The following is a 23074-nucleotide window of genomic DNA, read 5'->3' on the forward strand; positions in this document are numbered from 1 at the left end:
CATAATAGCACCGGAACGCTGGGGAAGCCGGCGACATGTGCCGGTGTCCAGAGCGACCGGGTGCGGTATTGTAGCGGTGTCATGGGGAGGAGCGCCCATAGTCAAGCCCCGGGGATATAGCCATACCGATGAATCTCGTTAACAAATCTTGGCGTTGTGTTCGTGTGATTGCTTGGTCCTCGGATGATCGACGACATGCCTCAGATTTATTCTAACATATTAAACGGTCAACGGCGAGGCCATCCAACACGCCGCCGCCGATGTGTCGTGTTGGCCATCTTGATAGACCTGTAGCATCCCCGCTGCCCCGGGTCATCACCGATGACCGTGCTGAGACCATCCGCCCCGTCGCCGTCGCCGTGCGCCACCTCAGGGTTGTCGAGGTCGCCGTCCCAGTACGCCAGCTTCTCCGGGGTCACCACGCCGACGCCGTTGATGCACGTCATGGGCACCAGCGGCACTCTCAGGTGGAGCGCTACCGGCAGCGCCCGCGATAGATACAGGCTCACGTCGGATGCCGGCAGCCCGATCGCCGACAGGAACTCCAGCATGTCGCGCGCGGTGTAGTTCCTGGCCCGCGTGACGACCAGGGGTGTCTCGTCGCCAAAGACCGTGGGCGACGGTAGCGCATCGAGCGCGGACGCGAAGCTCCTCCTGACGCGCCTCATCGACATGACGTCACCGCCATCCTTGGATGCAAGGCCCTTCAAGGAAACCATGATCCCGCCGACGCTCGTGCAGGCCATGAAGAAGTGCTTGACGAACTCGAGTGCGAACTTGCCACCTTGGCTGTGCCCGTATTTGGTATTGGTAGCGGCAGCGGCGGTCCAGGACGAATACTGACTGGTGTTGCGCCCGTCAGACGATGGACAAGACGGCACCACTGAAGCCCACCACCTCACGGAGAGGCACAGTGGTATCTGCAAATTGGGTCCATTAAGTGTGGAGGGTGCCGTCTGTTCTATTATGTTACAACCATAAATAATCATCAAGCTGTTTTCCATAGTATCTCAGTTAAAAGCGTGGTAGCTTTGCTGCGTGTCATCAGACTGTACAAGATGTACGCGCTGACCTGCACGTTCTGTGGGGCTGCGGCCTCTGATGGACAACCGACAGCTTGTGATCATCATACCCATGTTGGCAAGCTCTCAGTTATACTTTTAGCGTGCGAGCGTTTTTTCGGCAAACTGCGGGCACGCAGTGCATGATGTGACCGTGAGGTCCGTTGTCACAGAAAGAAAACATATTGTATTCATTGTGTACGCTCGTGTCGTCCAGAGTCTGATGCCCATGTGAGACTCACAATGTCCGGACGCATATGCTTGCTCTGGGGCGCGCCTGGTTCACGTCATAAAAAACAGCTCTCGGTCAAGCCATCGATCAACAAAGCACACACCAGCAAAACTCTACCTATCATCTACCTCCCACCAGCCGAAGGATGAACTCAAGGTGGGTTCTTGTCCCCAGCGTTGGGAGCTGGCGTTGGGCGTCAACGCCAGCTCCGCGTCTGCTCTATGGTTGCGGTCTGATGGCTCGGCGCAACCGCATCATCCTCGAGCCCAACAAAGAGAAATGCTTCTACCGCTGCTGCAACTCAGACGTAATTTTTTCTATGGCACATCGTTTTGTTTGTCATTTTCGATCAATGATTGACCTCGTATTTTTGTGATCTTTGCAGAACACGGACGCAGTGGCCTGTTCTATGTGGATATGAGATCGCAAGCTTGACGACAACGTTCACCAATTGTGTGCAGCCGCCATCAGCATGGTCAACTAACAATGCATACAATTAAATATATTGTATTGGTTGGGTGTACCATCCAATGTCCACATGCAACAAATAAGATACCTAAAAATATTTTAAAATTGATGCAATCCACTAGGCACCTAAAGCATTCTCTACGCGCTGGCATTTTTGTACCAAACTTCTACAACTTTGTAATACTAATTTTTTTATTTCATAATCCTACTTAATATATTGTGTGAAATATTATAAGATCTTAAATTGTTACATAAATATTGTATTTTAATGTGTTATATCTTACAAATCATTTAAACCAAATCATCTTAATTGTCAAAATAATAAAAGAAAAATCACATGCCGTCTTCGATTACTTTGTGACACTTGCATTAATATAGTGTGTGTGTTTGTTTGTCTACCCTTATATACTTGCCAGCAGCCTATAAAGTTTATGGTATATACTATATGAAATATCTTGGTAGTTGTTTCTACTTTATGATTAGGCGTACACAAATTGAAAAATATGGATAGTTTAACAAGAATATCATTTTTTTATTTTGAGAAAAAGCATCAAAGGACATCTTAGAACTTAAATATATCAAGGAAAACAAGTAGACAACACAATGGAAAGATAACAACACACAAAACAACCAGCAAAAACTAAAACTACATTAAAACCACCATACTGATTGTGTTCTTCCTTCTATTCTACGCCGCTCACTCGAGGTTAGAAAGTGCACTGAACTATGAAAAAATTAATATAGATCTGATAACTTGAAGCAAAAGGTGAAGGGTTTTGCCCTTCATAATACTCGGGAAATCAGTTAATGCTTCAAAAATATCAAATAAACTCAAAATGTTCTAAATGTGAGAATGAGACTTCAAATGGTGTGTATTAAATATAGAAAACAAATTTGAAGTTAAAAAATCTTTCTTCCTCACTTGGACTTTATTTTGAACGGGAAATGCAAAAGTAAGTGTGGCAAGCCCTTAGAAATGCCCGCCATAACTAAAGTTTGCGGCGGCGTGTGATACGTCTCCAATGTATCTATAAACTTTCATTGTACTATCAATCTTATATACTTTATATGCAATTTAAAATCATTTTTGAGACTAAACTATAAACCTAGTGGCTAGTGTCAGTTGTTGTTTTTGACTTTTCAGTAAATCAGTAACAAACTAAGTCCAACCACGATAAAACTTTACGGTGCTTTGTTTTGGACCAGAAGGGGCCCTAGAACGTTCGAGAGGATGCCAGCAGACTTACGGGAGAACCACGAGCTCACACTACACGCCCCGGGGGCGCCACATGAGCTCATGAGACCCATGCGGTTCCGTTTGACCTAATTCCAATGCTATAAATTCTCATAAATCCAAAAACCAATAGATATTATGCTTATACATGCTCGAGGTTGGCTTACACATGCTCGAGGTTGGGATGGTGCGGGGAGCGCCCGACGGCAACCGGCGAGGCCCCATCGGAGTTGCCTGTTGATGGGGAATGAAGAGATGTTGTGCGGTGGAAGGAGAGAGATGATGTCGAGGAAACATATATTATTCGAACATGTACATGGGGAGGTCACTTGGCGGTGGCATCTCTTCGTTATTTTGTGAAACTCCCATGCCTCAGCGAAGACCCGGTCAAAATCAGCGTGGTGGGTCAAAATTGATCGCTCAATCGCTTCCAGACAATTTATCCCAGGAGCTTAGTGATATACTCCTTCTGTAAAGAAATATAAGAGCGCATAAGAGCGTTTAGATCACTTTTAGTGATCTAAACGCTTTTATATTTTTTTACGAAGAGAGTAGGTGATTACTAATTGGACTCCTATAACTCCCAAACACTCCCTTTTTTACCATGGCAAATCGAATGTTTTCGATGGCAATTTTAATGACGCAATGATAGAAGTTTAGTTGAGAGTTGAGACGCATGGCAAATCTGTGCTCAATATATTTTTTGTCAATAAATTGCCGTGCGTATCAACTAAACATGTCATCCTTGTGTTAATAAAATTACCATAGAAAATGTCCGATTTACCATAATCAGATCCCGAACGTTCATGATTTATCATCAGTTTTGCTACAACTCATCTAGATGAGATTTAATTTGGTCTCATTCACCTTTATAGCCATTGAATGTGATGCTATAAGATGTGTGTATGCTGACGTGGGTTATATCCGTTCTTGTTTTTCACGTGAATGAGACCAAATTACGTCTCATCTAGATGAGTTTTAAGTACTCCTATTTAGTATTTTTGTACCAATTAACGGTACGAGAAAAGTTTCTAAATAAAAGGTACGAGAAAAGGTAAAAACCAAGGCTGATATCTTTGTACATTGATCACGTACGCTTGCTTTTTTTGAAAGATAATAAAGTCAAAAGAAGATAAGTCTCAAATTGTAGAGTGACCGGCAGTAGGTAGCACACATGTCTCGGTGGCGCGATTTGCTTCAAGAATCTCATCGACTAAACGCTCAACGGCAAGACCATCCGACACGACACCGGCATGGGTCGTGTTGGCCATCTTGATAGATCTGTAGCATCCCCGCTGCCCCGGATCCTCACCGATCACCGTGTCGAGCGCAAGTATACTGGCCAGATTAATCGCCCCGTCGCCTGTCGCCGTACACCACCTCGTCGGGGTCCTTGTCGAGGTCGCCGTCCCAGTACACCAGCTTCTCCGGGGTCGCCACGCCGACGCCATTGACGCATGTCATGGGCACAGCGGCGCTCTCACTAGTATAAAAAAGGTCTTCTGTTCCGGTTGGTAAGGGCCTTTTGTCCCGGTTTTTGAATCGGAACTAAATGGTTGTTACTAATGCCCTGACCCTTTAGACCCGGTTCAAACAGGAACCGGGATAGATGGACCTCCACGTGGCCGGTGCGCCGAGCCCTGATAGGAGGGCCTTTGGTCCCGGTTGGTGGCATCAACCGGGACCAATAGGCATCCATGCGTCAGCATTTCAGGGGCTGAGGTTTTTTTTTTGAGGAGGGGTTGAGGGTTTTGGGAGGTTAATTTAGGTGTTTCATATATTGTGTTAGCTAGCTAATTAATAGAGAGAAGTGTCCTCTCTTATGTCCGTACTTGGTCGACGCTATGTACTATATACGTATAGAGAGGACTAGACACGCTAGCTAGTAAGCAAACGAAGGAAACAGAAGATCGTCATGAACATATATGCATACAGAGATAAGTGATATCGACCACCTCTCCTTCTCCGAGAGATTGGTCGAACAACAAGTTCTCGTATATCTATCCGACACTACCGGCTACATATATACAGTAATTATCTCTTACAATATAATGTCCTAATTATATACGAACACAGGATCCACATAGTATTCTCCGTCTTCAGCGATCACGTGGTCAAGGAAGAATGCCGTCAATTCCTCTTGAATTGCTCGCATACGAGATGGTGCTAGGAGTTCATCCCGCATCTGAAAGTTTTAATTTGAAGAAGGGAGTCAATACATACATACATACATACATATATATATATATATACATACACATACACACACACATATATGAAACTCAACACAAATTATGGTAATAAAATAAAATTGTGAATATTATTGCTTATGCACTTCATATTGTTCGTCAGAGTACCCCTGTTCACAGGTCGTGTGGCGGATGGACTCGCAAACGTAGTATTCATAGAAATCATTCCCTTATTCCTGCCACAACTACTTTACAAGAAATAGAGGTCAATCAAACTGATAAGTAAGCATGCCAAATGGTATTGATGAAACTAGCGCTTGAATCACTAGGAGATGCGCGGAACATGTTACTATAGTACTTACTTTCGGGTGTCTAAATTGCAGCTTCTTCGGCAGTCCCGGAGGTTTTTTGGTGAATTTTCTTCAAACCCTGCCAGACAAAGAAAACAATTAATTGATATCAGGAAATGAACAAAGTTGCTGATATGGTGGATAATGATCGATTTAACTTACTTCTCGAGCATTTAAGTTATGTCCGCATAGTCCTGGGGATCTTTTCGTCTCGAGTCTAAGACGGTTACTAGTTCCTGCTCAAGCTTAATCTCTAGAAGAATATAGTGGAACCTGTGCACGCATGCATAACTCATCAATTACATTAATATAACCTGGACTAATAAGGGAAATCGAATATGCATAAGATAGTAACACTCACTTGAAGTTGTAAGGAAAGAGTATTATATCTTTGTTTTCATTTATTACCAACGATCGTAGCAAGTTGGCCTCGGTATCTTCGGGACGATATTTAACCTCAGTTGCATCTATGATATTTGTGTTAATGAACCCAATATCACCGATTTGTCTTTTCTTCAATTCGGCGATCTTCAATCTACATAATATAGTGAGGATAATTATAAATACATGCAATGAAAGAGTTGACATATATAGAGAGACTTAATGACAGAAGTAGTACTACTTACAGACAGTAGCAAGTGACTGTTGCTTTATCGAGGGCCTTTTGATTGAAAAACTGGAAGAACTCCTCAAATGGAACATTCAACAGTTCAATTCCAACGAAGTCATGCTCCTCTCTAACTCTCAGCGTCAAAGTATTCCTCCCCCCAGACTCTGCAGGTTTTCGTGTACCAATCATGGAATCTTCGCATCATCGTTGTTAGAGATCTTTCATCTTTGACGAGAGGTTTCCCGTACTCGTATTTGTGTTCCTCCACCTCCAAGAACTCATAATGTACATCATCGGGCAGGTAATCTCTAAGATTGCTATAACCGGGCACCATCCTCGGATCATTAGTAGGCACCTTGAGCGGGGGGCACGATTGGTTCGCTTGTTCGCCGAGCTGGGCAATTTTTTCCCCAGCTCGTCGTTCTTTTAACCTTTGATCACTGACAGTACTTCTCGACCGCTCCGCTTCGACAAATGACTTTTCAATAATGCGCTCATAGTTGCCTTTCGGCGGAGACTTTGCTGGTTTTTTCAGGGCAGCCAGAGTGCGCTTCGCTTTCACCGGATCTACCTTCTCCTTCGGAGGTGGATGTTTCTTTGCTTTCACCCCTTCAAAAAAGTTCCTCACTTCGGCTTGCGCGATCTCGGCGTTCTCCTCCGGGGTCCTCTCGTATGGTAAGTTCTCTGGAGTCTTCAGAGAAGGACCGAATCTGTATTGCCTCCCGCCTCTGGCTGTACTGCTAGACACCGGCAGAGCAGACGGAGCGGCTGCGGCTGTCTTCTTTCCTTGCTTACGAGGCGGAGGAGAAGGACTACGACGCGCCGGAGTAGCCGAAGTGGCGGCGGGTCTCTTCCGCCCTTGCTGACGAGGCGAAGAAGGAGGAGGCTGGCTGCTCGGGCACGCCGGCGCAGGCGGAGAAGGAGGCGGAGTGCTGCCACGCACCGGAGAAGGAGGCCGAGTGCCCTGATCGTCACTCGCCGGAGGAGGAGGCGGTGGAGGAGGCGGAGTGCCCTGACTCGCCGGAGGAGGAGGAGGAGGCAGAGGCGTCCAGTTCGGAAGGTTGATGAGCTCCTTCCGCCATAGGCATGGAGTCTTCAGAGCAGAACCCAGCCGAGTCTCCCCTTCACCGATAGGGTGGTCAAGCTAGAGGTCCTCAAATTCCTCCGTTATTTCATCCACCATCACCCTAGCATATCCTTCTGGAATTGGTCGGCAGTGAAAAGTTGCGCCGGATTCAGTAGGAAAAACAGAGCCAACAGCCGCCTTGACCTTCAAATTCATCCATTGCGTCATAAGGTGGCAATTTTGAGACTCCGTGATAGCATCCACGGGATAGCTGTCAGGAGCCATCAAGACATGCTCCGGCTGAAGCAGCTCGGTGGAAGCCACGCTGCTTCTCCGCTAAGATGGCGGGGTAGCTTCGGGGGAAGCTTCGGCAGTTCGTTTGCTGCGATTTGCTTCTCGTTCCTCTATCGCTTGTACCCTTCCGTGCAGCGCCTGCAGTTGGGTCTGCTGCACTTTTTTCCTCCTCTCCAGGCATTTGTAACCGCATGTGTCCGGAAAACCAATCTTCCACAGAACAGAGCCTGGCGTGCCTCGTGTCCGTCCAGGGTGCTCAGGATTCCCGAGGGCCATTGTGAGCTCGTCGTTCTCTCTGTCTGGAACGAACGTCCCTTGCTGCGCTGCATCGATATAGTGCTTTAGCTTCTTGACTGGTATGTTCATTTGCCCGTCCGTCCAAACGCATTTCCCTGATATAGGGTCCACGGTTCCACCAGCCCCGAAGAACCAAGTCCGGCAACGGTCTGGCCAGTTCATTGTCTCTGGTTCGATCCCTTTATCAAGCAGATCATTCTCAGTCTTGGCCCACTTAGGCCGGGCTTTGAGGTAGCCACCTGACCCCGTGCAATGGTGAAGCTTCTTCTTTGCAGCATTTTTCTTGTTTGTCGCCGACATCTTCTTACTCTTTTCCGATGTCTTGTAGGCCACAAATGTGGGCCAGTGATCTCTGATCTTCTCATATCTGCCGATGAATTCTGGTGTCTCTTTGTTGTCGACAATCGTTTTCAGCTCTTTCTTCCACCTCCTGAATAGCCCTGCCATCTTCTTAAGAGCATGAGACTTGATTAATTGCTCTTTAACTGGCTTCTCCGGATCCTCCTCTGGCGGTAGGGTGAAATTTGCCTTCAGCTTAGTCCAAAGATCATCTTTCTGCATATCATTGACATAAGACACCTCAGGGTCTTCGTTCTTAGGCTTACACCATTGCTGGATGCTGATCGGGATCTTGTCCCTAACAAGAACCCCGCACTGAGCAGCAAATGCTTCCTTTGTCCGGATGGGTTCAATCGGCATGCCATCGCGCGCGATTTCTGTGATCTCAAACCTTTCATCCGAGCGCAACTTTTTCTTCGGGCCTCATCTCTTTATCGAAGTTGTGCTCGATCCGGAGGGCTAGAAAAAAGAAGAATTAGACAAGAGTTAATTAATATGTGTACATACCAAAACAATGAATGCATCAATTAGCTAGTCATCACAGGCTTAACTAATATATTTACCTGGCCGGACTCTGTTCGGTCACCGGAGCCGTCACCATGGGCTCCTTCTTGCACCAGCATTGGGTCACCGGAGCCATCGTAATCATGTGTTTCCTCCTCCATTCTTCGATCACCGTAGCCTGCTTCTTCTTCACCCTGTTCTGCTTCCAGACCATCATTGTCGTTAAGATACGACATGACATCACCTCCGGCTAAGATTATGTCCCCCAACACATGTTCTTGTTCCTCGTCTCGTCCGAACTCCATTGTTTCTGCAAATATTACAACATGACAATTATTACACAAACATGACAGCATGCGGCGGGAGGGGGTAGGAGACCGACATCGTTTTTTTCTAGGGTATAAGTTATCATGGCCGAAGTTATCCGGGAGGGGGTTATATCGACAACGACGACATACATACAAGGGAAAATAATGTTATCGGGGACGGGGTAGGTCGAACCCCCCCTCGTGTTGAAGTTATCGGGACACGAGGTATATCGACCCTCCTCGTGTTGAAGTTATCGGGAGGGGGTATATCGACCCCCCCCCCCCCACGTGTTGAAGTTATCGGGAGTTTATATCAACACGACATACGTACATGGGAAATAATATTATCGGGGAGGGGGTTGATGTCTACTACACAACCTTCTTGTAGACGTTGTTGGGCCTCCAAGTGCAGAGGTTTGTAGGACAGTAGCAAATTTCCCTCAAGTGGATGACCTAAGGTTTATCAATCCGTAGGAGGCGTAGGATGAAGATGGTCTCTCTCAAGCAACCCTGCAACCAAATAACAAAGAGTCTCTTGTGTCCCCAAAACACCCAATACAATGGTAAATTGTATAGGTGCACTAGTTCGGCGAAGAGATGGTGAAACAAGTGGTATATGGATAGTAGATAAAGGTATTTGTAATCTGAAATAATAAAAACAGCAAGGTAGCAAGTGATAAAAGTGAGCGTAAATGGTATTGCAATGATAGGAAATAAGGCCTAGGGTTCATACTTTCACTAGTGTAAGTTCCGTCAACAATAATAACATAATTGAATCACATAACTATCCCTCAACATGCAACAAAGAGTCACTCCAAAGTCACTAATAGCGGAGAACGAATGAAGAGATTATGGTAGGATACGAAACCACCTCAAAGTTATTCTTTCCAATCAATCCGTTGGGCTATTCCTATAAGTGTCACAAATAGCCCTAGAGTTCATACTAGAATAACACCTTAAGACACAAATCAACCAAAACCCTAATGTCACCTAGATACTCCAATGTCACCTCAAGTATCCGTGGGTATGATTATACGATATGCGTCACACAATCTCAGATTCATCTATTCAACCAACACAACGGACCTCAAAGAGTGCCCCAAAGTTTCTACCGGAGAATCACGACGAAAACGTGTACCAACCCCTATGCATAGGTTCATGGGCGGAACCCGCAAGTTGATCACCAAAACATACATCAAGTGAATCTCGTGATATCCCATTGTCACCACAGATATCCACGGCAAGACATACATCAAGTGTTCTCAAATCTTTAAAGACTCAATCCAATAAGATAAATCCAAAGGGGAAACTCAATTCATTACAAGAGAGTAGAGGGGGAGGAGAAACATAAGATCCAACTATAATAGCAAAGCTCGCGATACATCAAGATCGTGCCAAATCAAGAACACGAGAGAGAGAGAGAGATCAAACACATAGCTACTGGTACATACCCTCAGCCCCGAGGGAGAACTACTCCCTCCTCGTCATGGAGAGCACCGGGATGATGAAGATGGCCACCGGAGAAGGATTGCCCCCTCCGACAGGGTGCCGGAACGGGTCTAGATCGGTTTTCGGTGGCTACGGAGGCTTCTGGCGGCGGAACTCCCGATCTATTGTTCGTTCTGGATGTTTTAGGGTATGACGATATATATGGGTGCAGGAAGTACGTCGGAGGAGCCACGGGGCCCCATGAGGCAGGGGGCACACCCTAGGGGGGGCGCCCCCACCCTCGTGAGCACCTCCCGTATCTCCTGACGTGGAGTCCAAGTCTATCTGGTGGCTTTTGTTCCAAAAATAACTTCTCCAGTTGATTTCATTCCGTTTCGACTCCGTTTGATATTCCTTTTCTTCGAAACACTGAAATAGGCATAAAACAGCAAATCTGGGCTGGGCCTCCGGTTAATAGGTTAGTCCCAAAAATAATATAAAAGTGGAAAATAAAGCCCAATATTGCCCAAAACAGTAGATAATATAGCATGGAGCAATCAAAAATTATAGATACGTTGGAGACGTATCAGGGGTATATCGACCCCCCTCGTGTTGAAGTTATCGGGAGGGGTTTATATCGACAACGACGACATACGTACATGGGAAAATAATATTATCGGAGAGGGGGTATATCGACGCCCCCCACGTGTTGAAGTTATCGGGAGGGGGTATATCGACCCCCTCCCCACGTGTTGAAGTTATCGGGAGGGGGTATATCGACCCCCCCTCGTGTTGAAGTTATCGGGAGGGGGTATATCGACCCCCCACATGTTGAAGTTATCGGGAGTTTATATCGACACGACATACGTACATGAAAAAAATATTATCGACGAGGGGGTATATCGACCCCCCCCCACGTGTTGAAGTTATCGGGAGGGGTATATCGATGACGATAGACCCGATAAAACATAAGAAAACAAAGAAGAAATAAAAAGAGGAGAAGAAGAAAGGAATAGAGGAGAAGATCGAAAAAAAGAGGAGAAGAAGAAATGAATAGAGGAGAAGAAGAAGAAATAGAAAATTCTTCTCCTCTATTTTTTCTTCTTTTTTCCTCTTCTTATTTATTTCTCCTCTTCTTCCTCTCCTCTTCTTCTTTCTTCCTCTTCTTATTTTCTTTTTTCCTATCCTTCTTTTTCTTCTAAATTTTAGCATATTCTAAATTTTCTTTTAACTTTCTATATATGAACAAAAAACTTTCTATATATATATGAACAAAATTTCTATGAACAAAATTTTCTTCTTTCTTCCTCTTCTTATTTATTTTCTTCTAATTTTCTATATATGAACAAAAAACTTTCTATGAACAAAAAAACATTTTTGACAAATATATTTAGCATATTCTAAATTTTACAACCAGAAAAATTACATATATGGAAAAAACATTAATACACATATGAACAAAAAATACATATATGAACAAAAACATGCTCTGAACAATTTTTTTATACATTTTGAACATATACATACACTGCATTCCATATATTTTGAACATTTTGAACATGCTCTAAAAATTGTTCAGAGCAGGGGCGGCGCGCGGCGGGGCGGCGTGCGGCGGCAGCGAAGGGCAAGGGCGGCCCGCGGCGGCCGCGCAGGGCAGGGGCGGCAGCGCGGTGGCAGCGCCCGGCGGCGACGGTGGCCAGTACAGGGGGAGGAGCAGGGGAACGGGGCGGCGCTCACAGCGAGGTGGCGTCGGCGACGAGGAAGGCTCGGGGACGGCGACGGTGAAGGCGCGCTCGGGGGCGAGGACAGGGGCGCGCGGGCTCGGGGACGATGTCGACGACGGAGACGGTGACGGCGAGGCACGGTCGACGGTGACGGCGTGGTAGGGGGCGACGGCAGGGGCGGCAGACGGCGTCGGGGCAGCCTGGCGGCGTCGATGAGCTCGGCGTTGTCGGGGGCAAATGGTCGATGAGAAACTGAAAATTTCACAAGTCCTGATTATATACCAAGAGCATTGGTCCCGGTTCGTGGCACCAACCGGGACCAATGCCTCCTTTACTCCCAGTTGGTGCCACCAACCGGGACCAAAGGTCTCTTTTCAGAAGCCCAAAGGGCAGGAAGCAGAGGCCTTTGGTCCCGGTTAGTGGCACCAACCGGGACTAAAGGTGGGCATTGGTCCCGGTTGGTGCCACGAACCGGGACCAAAGGTGGGCATTGGTCCCGGTTCGTGCCACCAACCGGGGCCAGTGGCCTTGCACAGCGGCGTGGTGGTGGGAGTTTAGTCCCACCTCGCTAGTTGAGAGCGCCCAACACCTGTTTATAAGCTCCGCTGCCTCCTCCCTCTCGAACTCCTCTGAACTGCAGGCCTATGGGCCTAATCTGACACTGCTTTGCCTGTGGGCCTATTGGGCTTCTGCGGGTCTGAATCCTGGCCCAGGTTGGGTTTCTAGTCGTATTCAGGCCATGGTGGCCTAATAGGCGGCAGTTTTTTTAATTAATTTTTCCAGTTTTTTGTTTTGTTTTTTTGCATTATTTATTTTCTTTTGTTTTTTGCTTTATTGTTTAATTCTTTTTGATTTTAGGTCAGTAAAATTATAAACTTTCTGTTAGTGCCATTAGTTTTCAAATTTGAATAGTTAAAATTTGAATTCTTTGATATTTGTGTGAATCACAAGTTTGTGATTAACTTTACTATAAAAATAGTTTTTTTTTCCGGTTTTTTGTTTTGTTTTTTTTGCATTATTTATTTTCTTTTGTTTTTTGCTTTAATTTTTAATTCTTTTTTGCTTTTAGGTTAGCAAAATTATAAACTTTCTGTTAGTGCCATTAGTTTTCAAATTTGAATAGTTAAAATTTGAATTGTTTGAAATTTGTGTGAATCACAAGTTTGTGATTAACTTTACTATAAAAATAGTTTTTTTCTTTGTTTTTGTTTTGTTTTTTTGCATTATTTATTTTCTTTTGTTTTTTGCTTTAATTTTCAATTCTTTTTGCTTTTAGGTCAGCAAAGTTATAAACTTTCTGTTAGTGCCATTAGTTTTAGAAAAATTATAAACTTTCTGTTAGTGCCATTAGTTTTTAAATTTGAATAGTTAAAATTTGAATTCTTTGAAATTTGTGTGAATCACAAGTTTGTGATTAACTTTACTATAAAAATATTTTTTTTCCAGTTTTTTGTTTTGTTTTTTGCATTATTTATTTTCTTTTGTTTTTTGCTTTATTTTTTAATTCTTTTTGCTTTTAGGTCAAAAAAATTATAAACTTTCTGTTAGTGCCATTAATTTTAGAAAAATTGTAAACTTCTATTAGTGCCGTTAGTTTTCGAATTTGAATAGTTAAAATTTGAATAATGGTATTACGAGGGCCGAACCATAAGACAAATCTGTTACTGCCGTTTATCAGGATGGTTGGGTCAGCCTTGACTTTGAAGGGAGGAATTTCATGAAACTTTTCATAATATTCAGACATGTCTGTCTTGCCCTCCACTCCCACGATGTTTCTTTTTCCTGAAAGAACTATGTGGCGCTTTGGCTCATCGTATGATGTATTCGCTTCCTTATATTTTCTTTTTCTCGGTTTGGTAGACATGTCCTTCACATAGATAACATGTGCCACATCATTGGCTAGGACGAACGATTCGTCTGCATACGCAAGATTGTTGAGATCCACTGTTGTCATTCCGTACTGTGGGTCTACCTGTACCCCGCCTCCTGACAGATTGACCCATTTGCACTTAAACAAAGGGACATTAAAATCATGTCCGTAGTCAAGTTCCCATATGTCCACTATGTAACCATAATATGTGTCCTTTCCCCTCTCGGCTGCTGCATCAAAGCGGACACCGCTGTTTTGGTTGGTGCTCTTTTGATCTTGGGCGATCGTGTAAAATGTATTCCCATTTATCTTGTATCCTTTGTAAGTCAATACAATCAAAGATGGTCCCCTGGACAACAAGTACAGCTCATCAGAAACAGTGTTGTCACCTCTGAGACGTGTTTCCAACCAACTGCTGAAAGTCCTGATGTGTTCACATGTAATCCAGTCGTCGCACTGCTCCGGGTGTTTGGAGCGCAGACTGTTCTTGTGTTCATCGACATACAGGGTCACTGATGTCTACTACACAACCTTCTTCTTGTAGACGTTGTTGGGCCTCCAAGTGCAGAGGTTTGTAGGACAGTAGCAAATTTCCCTCAAGTGGATGACCTAAGGTTTATCAATCCGTAGGAGGCGTAGGATGAAGATGGTCTCTCTCAAGCAACCCTGCAACCAAATAACAAAGAGTCTCTTGTGTCCCCAACACACCCAATACAATGGTAAATTATATAGGTGCACTAGTTCGGCGAAGAGATGGTGATACAAGCGGTATATGGATGGTAGATAAAGGTATTTGTAATTTGAAATTATAAAAACAGCAAGGTAACTAATGATAAAAGTGAGCGTAAACGGTATTGCAATGTGTTGAAACAAGGCCTAGGGTTCATACTTTCACTAGTGTAAGTCCTCTCAACAATAATAACATAATTGGATCACATAACTATCCCTCAACATGCAACAAAGAGTCACTCCAAAGTCACTAAAAGCGGAGAACGAATGAAGAGATTATGGTAGGGTACGAAACCACCTCAAAGTTATTCTTTCCAATCAATCCGTTGGGCTATACCTATAAGTGTCACAAACAGCCCTAGAGTTCGTACTAGAATAACACCTTAAGACACAAATCAACCAAAACCCTAATGTCACCTAGATACTCCAATGTCACCTCAAGTATCCGTGGGTATGATTATATGATATGCATCACACAATCTCAGATTCATCTATTCAACTAACACAAAGGACCTCAAAGAGTGCCCAAAGTTTCTACCGGAGAATCACGATGAAAACGTGTGCCAACCCCTATGCATAGGTTCATGGGCGGAGCCCGCAAGTTGATCACCAAAACATACATCAAGTGAATCTCGTGATATCCCATTGTCACCACAGATATCCACGGCAAGACATACATCAAGTGTTCTCAAATCTTTAAAGACTTCATTTGATAAGATAACTTCAAAGGGGAAACTCAATCCATTAAAAGAGAGTAGAGGGGGAGAAGAAACATAAGATCCAACTATAATAGCAAAGCTCGCGATACATCAAGATCGTGTCAAATCAAGAACACGAGAGAGAGAGATCAAACACATAGCTACTGGTACATACCCTCAGCCCCGAGGGAGAACTACTCCCTCCTCGTCATGGAGAGCACCGGGATGATGAAGATGGCCACCGGAGAAGGATTCCCCCTCCGGCAGGGTGCCGAAACGGGTCTAGATTGGTTTTCGGTGGCTACGGAGGCTTCTGGCGGCGGCACTCCCGATCTATTGTGCCCTCAGATGTTTTTAGGGTATATGGAGATATATAGGCGGAAGAAGTACGTCAGGGGGGGCACGAGGGGCTCACGAGGGTGGAAGGCGCGCCCAGGGGGGGTGGGCGCGCCCCCCCGCCTCGTGACCTTCTCGCAGATCGCCCGACGTGCACTCCAAGTCTTCTGGGCTTCTTTCCTTTCAAAAATGAGTTCCGTGAAGTTTCAGGTCAATTGAACTCCGTTTGATTTTCCTTTTCTTCGATACCCTAGAACAGGATAAAAACAGAAACTGGCACTGGGCTCTGGGTTAATAGGTTAGTCCCAAAAATAATATAAAAGTGTATAATAAAGCCCATAAACATCCAAAACAGTAGATAATATAGCATGGAGCAATAAAAAATTATAGATACGTTGGAGACGTATTAGTCACTAAGGTAGAGTTCTGTAGAACTGTGTAGTGTGCTTGAGACCAAGAATATCCGTCCCTGCATATTATTGAGGCCCCTCCCAGCGTGCCTTTTCCAGTCAGTCTCCCCTCATACCGCGATTTAGGGAGACCTATCTTCTTAAGGCCAGGAATGAAGTCAACACAAAACCCAATGACGTCCTCTATTTGTGGCCCATGGAGATGCTTCCTTCTGGCCTAGCGCGGTTACGTACATATTTCTTTAGGACTCCCATGAACCTCTCAAAGGGGAACATATTGTGTAGAAATACAGGCCCTAGAATGACAATCTCGTCGACTAGATGAACTAGGACGTGCGTCATGATATTGAAGAAGGATGGTGGGAACACCAGCTCGAAACTGACAAGACATTGCGCCACATCACTCCTTAGCCTTGGTACGATTTCTGGATCGATCACCTTCTGAGAGATTGCATTGAGGAATGCACATAGCTTCATAATGGCTAATCGGACGTTTTCTGGTAGAAGCCCCCTCAATGCAACCGGAAGTAATTGCATCATAATCACGTGGCAGTCATGAGACTTTAGGTTCTGAAACTTTTTCTCTGGCATATTTATTATTCCCTTTATATTCGACGAGAAGCCAGTCGTGACCTTCATACTGAGCAGGCATTCAAAGAAGATTTCTTTCTCTTCTTTCGTAAGAGCATAGCTGGCAGGACCTTTATACTGCTTCGGAGGCATGCCGTCTTTTTCGTGCAAATGTTGCAGGTCCTCCCATGCCTCAGGTGTATCTTTTGTCTTCCCATACACGCCCAAGAAGCCTAGCAGGTTCACGCAAAGGTTCTTCGTCACGTGCATCACGTCGATTGAAGAGCGAACCTCTAGGTCTTTCCAGTAGGGTAGGTCCCAAAATATAGATTTTTTCTTCCACATGGGTGCGTGTCCCTCAGCGTCATTCGGAACAGCTAGTCCGCCGGAACCCTTTCCAAAGATTACGTGTAAATCATTGACCATAGCAAGTACGTGGTCATCGGTACGCATGGCGGGCTTCTTCTGGTGATCTGCCTCGCCTTTGAAATGCTTGCCTTTCTTTCGACATTGATGGTTGGTCGGAAGAAATCGACTATGGCCCAGATACACATTCTTCCTGCATTTGTCCAGGTATATACTTTCAGTTTCTTCTAAACAGTGCATGCATGCGTGGTATCCCTTGTTTATCTGTCCTGAAAGGTTACTAAGAGTGGGCCAATCGTTGATGGTTACAAACAGCAACGCGTGCAGGTTAAATTCCTCCTGTTTGTGCTCATCCCACATAGTACACCGTTTCCATTCCACAGCCGTAAAAGTTCTTCAAGTAATGGCCTTAGGAACACATCAATGTCGTTGCCGGGTTGCTTAGGGCCTTGGATGAGAATTGGCATCATAATGAACTTCCGCTTCATGCACATCCAAGGAGGAAGGTTATACATACATAGAGTAACGGGCCAGGTGCTGTGATTGATGTTCTGCTCCCCGAAAGGATTAATGCCATCCGCGCTTAAACCAAACCATACGTTCCTTGGGTCACTTGCAAGCTCAGGCCATTACTTTCTCTCGATTTTTCTCCATTGCGACCCGTCAGCAGGTGCTCTCAACTTCCCGTCTTTCTTACGGTCCTCACTGTGCCATCGCATCAACTTGGCATGCTCTTCGTTTCTGAACAGACGTTTCAACCGTGGTATTATAGGAGCATACCACATCACCTTCGCAGGAACCCTCTTCCTGGGGGGCTCGCCGTCAACATCACCAGGGTCATCTCGTCTGATTTTATACCGCAATGCACCGCATATTGGGCATGCGTTTAGATCCTTGTACGCACCGCGGTAGAGGATGCAGTCATTAGGGCATGCATGTATTTTCAGCACCTCCAATCCTAGAGGGCATACGACCTTCTTTGCTGCGTATGTACTATCGGGCAATTCGTTATCCTTTGGAAGCTTCTTCTTCAATATTTTCAGTAGCTTCTCAAATCCTTTGTCAGGCACAGCATTCTCTGTCTTCCACTACAGCAATTCCAGTACGGTACCGAGCTCTGTGTTGCCATCTTCGCAATTGGGGTACAATCCTTTTTTGTGATTCTCTAACATGCGATCGAACGTCAGCTTCTCCTTTTGACTTTCGCATTGCGTCCTTGCATCGACAATGACCCGGCGGAGATCATCATCATCGGGCACATCGTCTGGTTCCTCATTATCTTCAGCAGCTTCCCCCGTTGCAGCATCATTAGGCACATCGTCTGGTTCCTCTTGATCTTCAGCAGCTTCCCCCGTTGCAGCATCACCGTATTCAGGGGGCACATAGTTGTCATCATCCTCTTCTTCTTCGCCGTCTTCCATCATAACCCCTATTTCTCCATGCCTCGTCCAAACATTATAGTGTGGCATGAAATCATTGTAAAGCAGGTGGGTGTGATTGATTTTCCGGTTAGAGTAAGACTTCGTATTCCCACATTTAGGGCATGGACAACACATAAAACCATTCTGCTTGTTTGCCTCAGCCACTTCGACAAAATCATGCACGCCCTTAATGTACTCGGAGGTGTGCCTGTCACCGTACATCCATTGCCGGTTCATCTACATGCATTATATATAATTAAGTGTGTCAAAAACCATTACAGAACATCATGAATAGATAATTAAGTGACCAAATTAATAGAAATTCATCATCACATTAAAACCAAAGTATATACATAGTTCTCGTCTAACAACATATAGCTCTCCAGAGCATCTAATTAATTAAACCTTACATTGAAACTATGTAAAACATTTCAATGCGAAAACAAATGCGATCATAATCGCAACCAAGGTAACAATTGATCCAACAGCATAATGATACCAAGCCTCGGTATGAATGGCATATTTTCTAATCTTTCTCATCTTCAACCGCATTGCATCCATCTTGATCTTGTGATCATCGACGACATCCGCAACATGCAACTCCAATATCATCTTCTCCTCCTCAATTTTCTTATGTTTTCCTTTAAGTAATTGTTTTCTTCTTCAACTAAATTTAACCTCTCCATAATAGGGTCGGTTGGAATTTCCGGTTCAACTACCTCCTAGATAAATAAAATCTATGTCACGTTGGTCGGCATAATTGTCATAAACAATAAATGAATCAAATAGTTATAAAAAGATAATATATACCACATCCGAATCATAGCCAGAACGAGGGCCGACGGGGGCGGATACCAAAACCATCGCACTACATAATAACAAGCAATAATAAAAGTAAGAAAATTAGACAAGTATCTATCTAGCTAAAGTAAGAATTTTCTTTTTTTCGGAAAGAAGATAAGAATAAGAGGCTCACCACGGTGGTGCCGGCGACGAGATCGATGTGGGCGATCGACGGCGGTGAAGACGGGAGTGGGACGTGACGGGCCGCTAAACCTAGACAAATCTCGAGAAAAATGGAGCTTTGAGGTCGAGCTTCGAGAGGAGAAATCTTAACTAGTGTGGCTTGGGCATTTCATCGAACACCTCATGTGCATAGGAGGTGAGCTAGAGCACCACAAAGCCCCCCCTCGCCGGTCAGAGAAAACATAGCACTGGGGTGCTCTGCTCGCGGGCGAGGGGTATATGTAGGCACCTCATTGGTCCCGGTTCGTGGCATGAACTGAAACTAAACGGAAGCCTGTGGTCCCGGTTCAAGCCACCAATCGGGACCAATGGTGGTGGGCCAGGAGTGAGGCCCATTGGTCCCGTTTCGTCCCACCAATCGGGACCAAAGGGGCATGACGAACCGGGACCAATGCCCCACGAGGCCCGGCCAGCCCCCTGGCCCCATGGGTCCCGGTTCTAGACTGAACCGAGACTAATGTGCTGGCCCGGCCTGGACCAAAGTCCTGTTTTCTATTAGTATCTCAGGTTCGGCGCCACCGGCAGCGCCCGCGACAGGTACAGGCCGACGGCGTACACTCGCATCCCGATGGCCGACAGGAACTCCGGCATGTCGCGTGCGGTGTAGTCCCTGACTCCCTGGCACGCGTGACGACAAGTGGCGTCTCGTCGCCGAAGACCGTGGGCGACGGCAGCGCCGCGAACGCGGACGCGAAGCTCCTCCTGACGCGCCTCATCGACATCACGTCGCAGCCATCCCTGGAGGCGAGGCCCTTCATGGAGACCACGATCCCGCCGGCGCCGGTGAAGGCCATGAAGAAGTGCTTTACGAGCCTCCGGCGTCACGCCAGAGGGCTCCGGCTGAGGAACTCCAGCGCGAACTGGCCGCCTTGGCTGTGCGACACGAGGATGACCGGCTTGCCCCCGCTCGTCCCGCTCGCGTGCTCCACGAGCGCCGTGAGGCTCCGGCGGAACATGGAGAACTCCCTGCTCGGCGGCCGCGTGCTGGAAGTCGTACGGAGCGCCGAAGAGGTTCTCGCCGTCTCTGTAGTCTGTACCCGGTCCGCTCCAACGCCTCCACGAGCATACTCATGCAGTGCCCTCTGCTTCCATTGGTTCGGTTCGGCAATCAGCAATTCAGCATGCGCGAGCTACAAAACATTAGAGAAGTGGCACGGTTACTTACTTGTCGTCGGAGACGAAGCCGGCGGTGGAGCCGAAAGAGAGGACGCGGGTCTCGAGTCTCGACGCCGGGCACGTTGCGGTAGTCGCCGGCTGCGGGGTCATACACCAGGCGGAGCTGGTCGGCGAAGCAGGCCGCGCTGGGGCGGTGTTGCAGGGCCGTGGTGTTCATCCATAGCCGAAACCAGCGGCCGTCCCCCTTGTGCAGGCCACATAGCGGCGACGGCGGGTCGTAGGCGTCGGTGAGGCGGGCCTCGAGCTGGCTGCAGGAGTGGCCTGGCAGCAGCACCACCGGGTGGAGGTCCGAAGCCGAGGTGCTCCAAAAGAGGAAGAAGGGGGCAAGGAGCAGGACGAGCCGTGACAACCATTGGAGTTTGTCCATATAGCTATAACTGGTGCCAGAGGCGCCACATAGGAAACGCGCTCCAATCAACTGCCCATCTCATCTGCAACTGAAGGAAAAGACAGACTACATCCCGAGCACATAGAGAGCCCAATAAACCCACAGAAACAAATAACCCAAAGAAAAACATGACCAAAACATCAACAACACAAGAGGGGGATGGATGTTAGAGAAGCTCTTGCGCTGGACTTACATATTCAGAAGATTCGGGTGGCGACAGATTGTAAAAGTAACGGTGAATCATTTGCAGGCAGTGTACAATGGTCCGAGTTCAGTGACTATCAACGATGTTAACGACTTGATTGGTAGGTTTGAGGTAGCTCATGTAAAGTTTGAACCTAGAGAAGCTAAAAGGGAAGCTCATAATTTTGCCAATCCAGTTTATCACTTGATGAGGCGTCATCTATGGCTTTTACATCCCCCGAAATTAAGGTGGCGATACTCCTGAAAAAAGAGGAGGAAACACGGGACCTCCTATTGGGTGCCTTCAGCGCCGTGTAACCAAAGCAGCGCTCACACACGCACTTTCGTGGGTATGCCCAATGACATGAGCAACACCTTTCATTTGTTTGGTCGAAATCAGTCATTCGTTCGATCGCTTGGTCAAAATTGGTCGACAGGTCCACCGTTGACTAGTTGACCGTTGACTTTTCAGAGAAAAGATCACAAAGAAAAAACAACATGAAAGAAAGTTCATGCAAAAAAATTTAGAAAAGTAAATAAATTTGATAAAAAATATTAATCTGAAAATTCACGAATTTGATAAAGTTCATGATTTTTTAGAAAAAGAAAACATAATGAATTTCGAAAAGGTTCACCAAAAAAAAGTTCACATATTTGAAAACAGTTTTTGAAAATTTGAAAAAGTTCATGAAATAGAAAAATGTTAACTAAAAAAATAGCAAAACTGAAAAAAATCTCACTAAAACAGCTCACGGACATAAAAAAGTTTACGAAGTTGAATTTTTTTTCAATTTTTTAAAAATTCATGCATTTGAAAAAAAATCAAAAGTGAAAGGAAAAAATATATTTAAAACTAAGTAATTGTTCAGGAAAAACCATAAACAAAAAGAAAAAGCCTGTATGGAAGCGTCCCAAAAACAGAGAAGAATTCACGTTATTTCGCTCTTGAACGTTCTTGCCCATTTTTTGCAATCACTCGGAGGGGCTCTGCGCCACGTCGCAATTTAGCCTATAAGTGGCGTTTATGGCACGCTGCAGTAACCGGTGACACCCACAACGGGAGATAGTGAGTGAATGTTCACCATATGTTGGTTTTTTTTTATTTTTTTGCTAATCTTTTTAAACTCTTCGCACATCATTCTAAACCATCAATATCGTGTAGTTAGGCCGTTGCCATCACGCCTGTTGTGTCCCTGCAGGTCGTTACTCAATATATACTCCTAATTTGTGTAGTGCTGCTGGTACACCATATGAGGAAAGTTGATCCATCCAGCTTAATTATTGAAGACGAGGGAGTAGTTGGATCCAGCAGATCAAGCTGCTACGAGTGAGACATTGTGCTGGTCGTACTCTCGAAAAAGATATTGCTTTGGTTTCCTTGTGAATTGTGATGCAAAATAAGGTCCATAGTGAGCCTACCAAAGTGCATTCCACATATTTTTTCATCAACTTGACATGAGAGACAAACCATTATTTCTTGGACCATAGCTATAATGGTACAGGGTGCACACCCCACCCACTCGACACATTATACTCCCTCCGTTCCTAAATATTTGTCTTTCTAGAGATTTCAACAAGTGACTACATACAGAGCAAAATGAGTTAATCTACACTCTAAAATATGTCTATATACATCCGTATATGGTAACCATTTGAAACCTCTAGAAAGATAAATATTTAGGAACGGAGAGAATATATGGGATGGGCCATACAAAGCGTTATGCGCAAACGGAAGCTCGAGCGGGGAAGCCGGCTCCCAGGTTCGTGTTTTATTTCTTCTAGTTTTTGGGAAACTTC

General features: G+C 45.5%; 1 pseudogene; it reads right to left on the minus strand.

The window, feature by feature from the left end:
* Positions 1-227: 227 nt before the first annotated feature.
* LOC125516009 (lecithin-cholesterol acyltransferase-like 1) lies at positions 228-21612 on the minus strand (annotated as a pseudogene).
* Positions 21613-23074: the final 1462 nt, after the last annotated feature.

The sequence above is a fragment of the Triticum urartu genome, chromosome 6A (assembly GCF_056163025.1).
Source record: "Triticum urartu cultivar PI428250 chromosome 6A, HENAU_Tu73, whole genome shotgun sequence".
Taxonomy (NCBI): domain Eukaryota; kingdom Viridiplantae; phylum Streptophyta; class Magnoliopsida; order Poales; family Poaceae; genus Triticum; species Triticum urartu.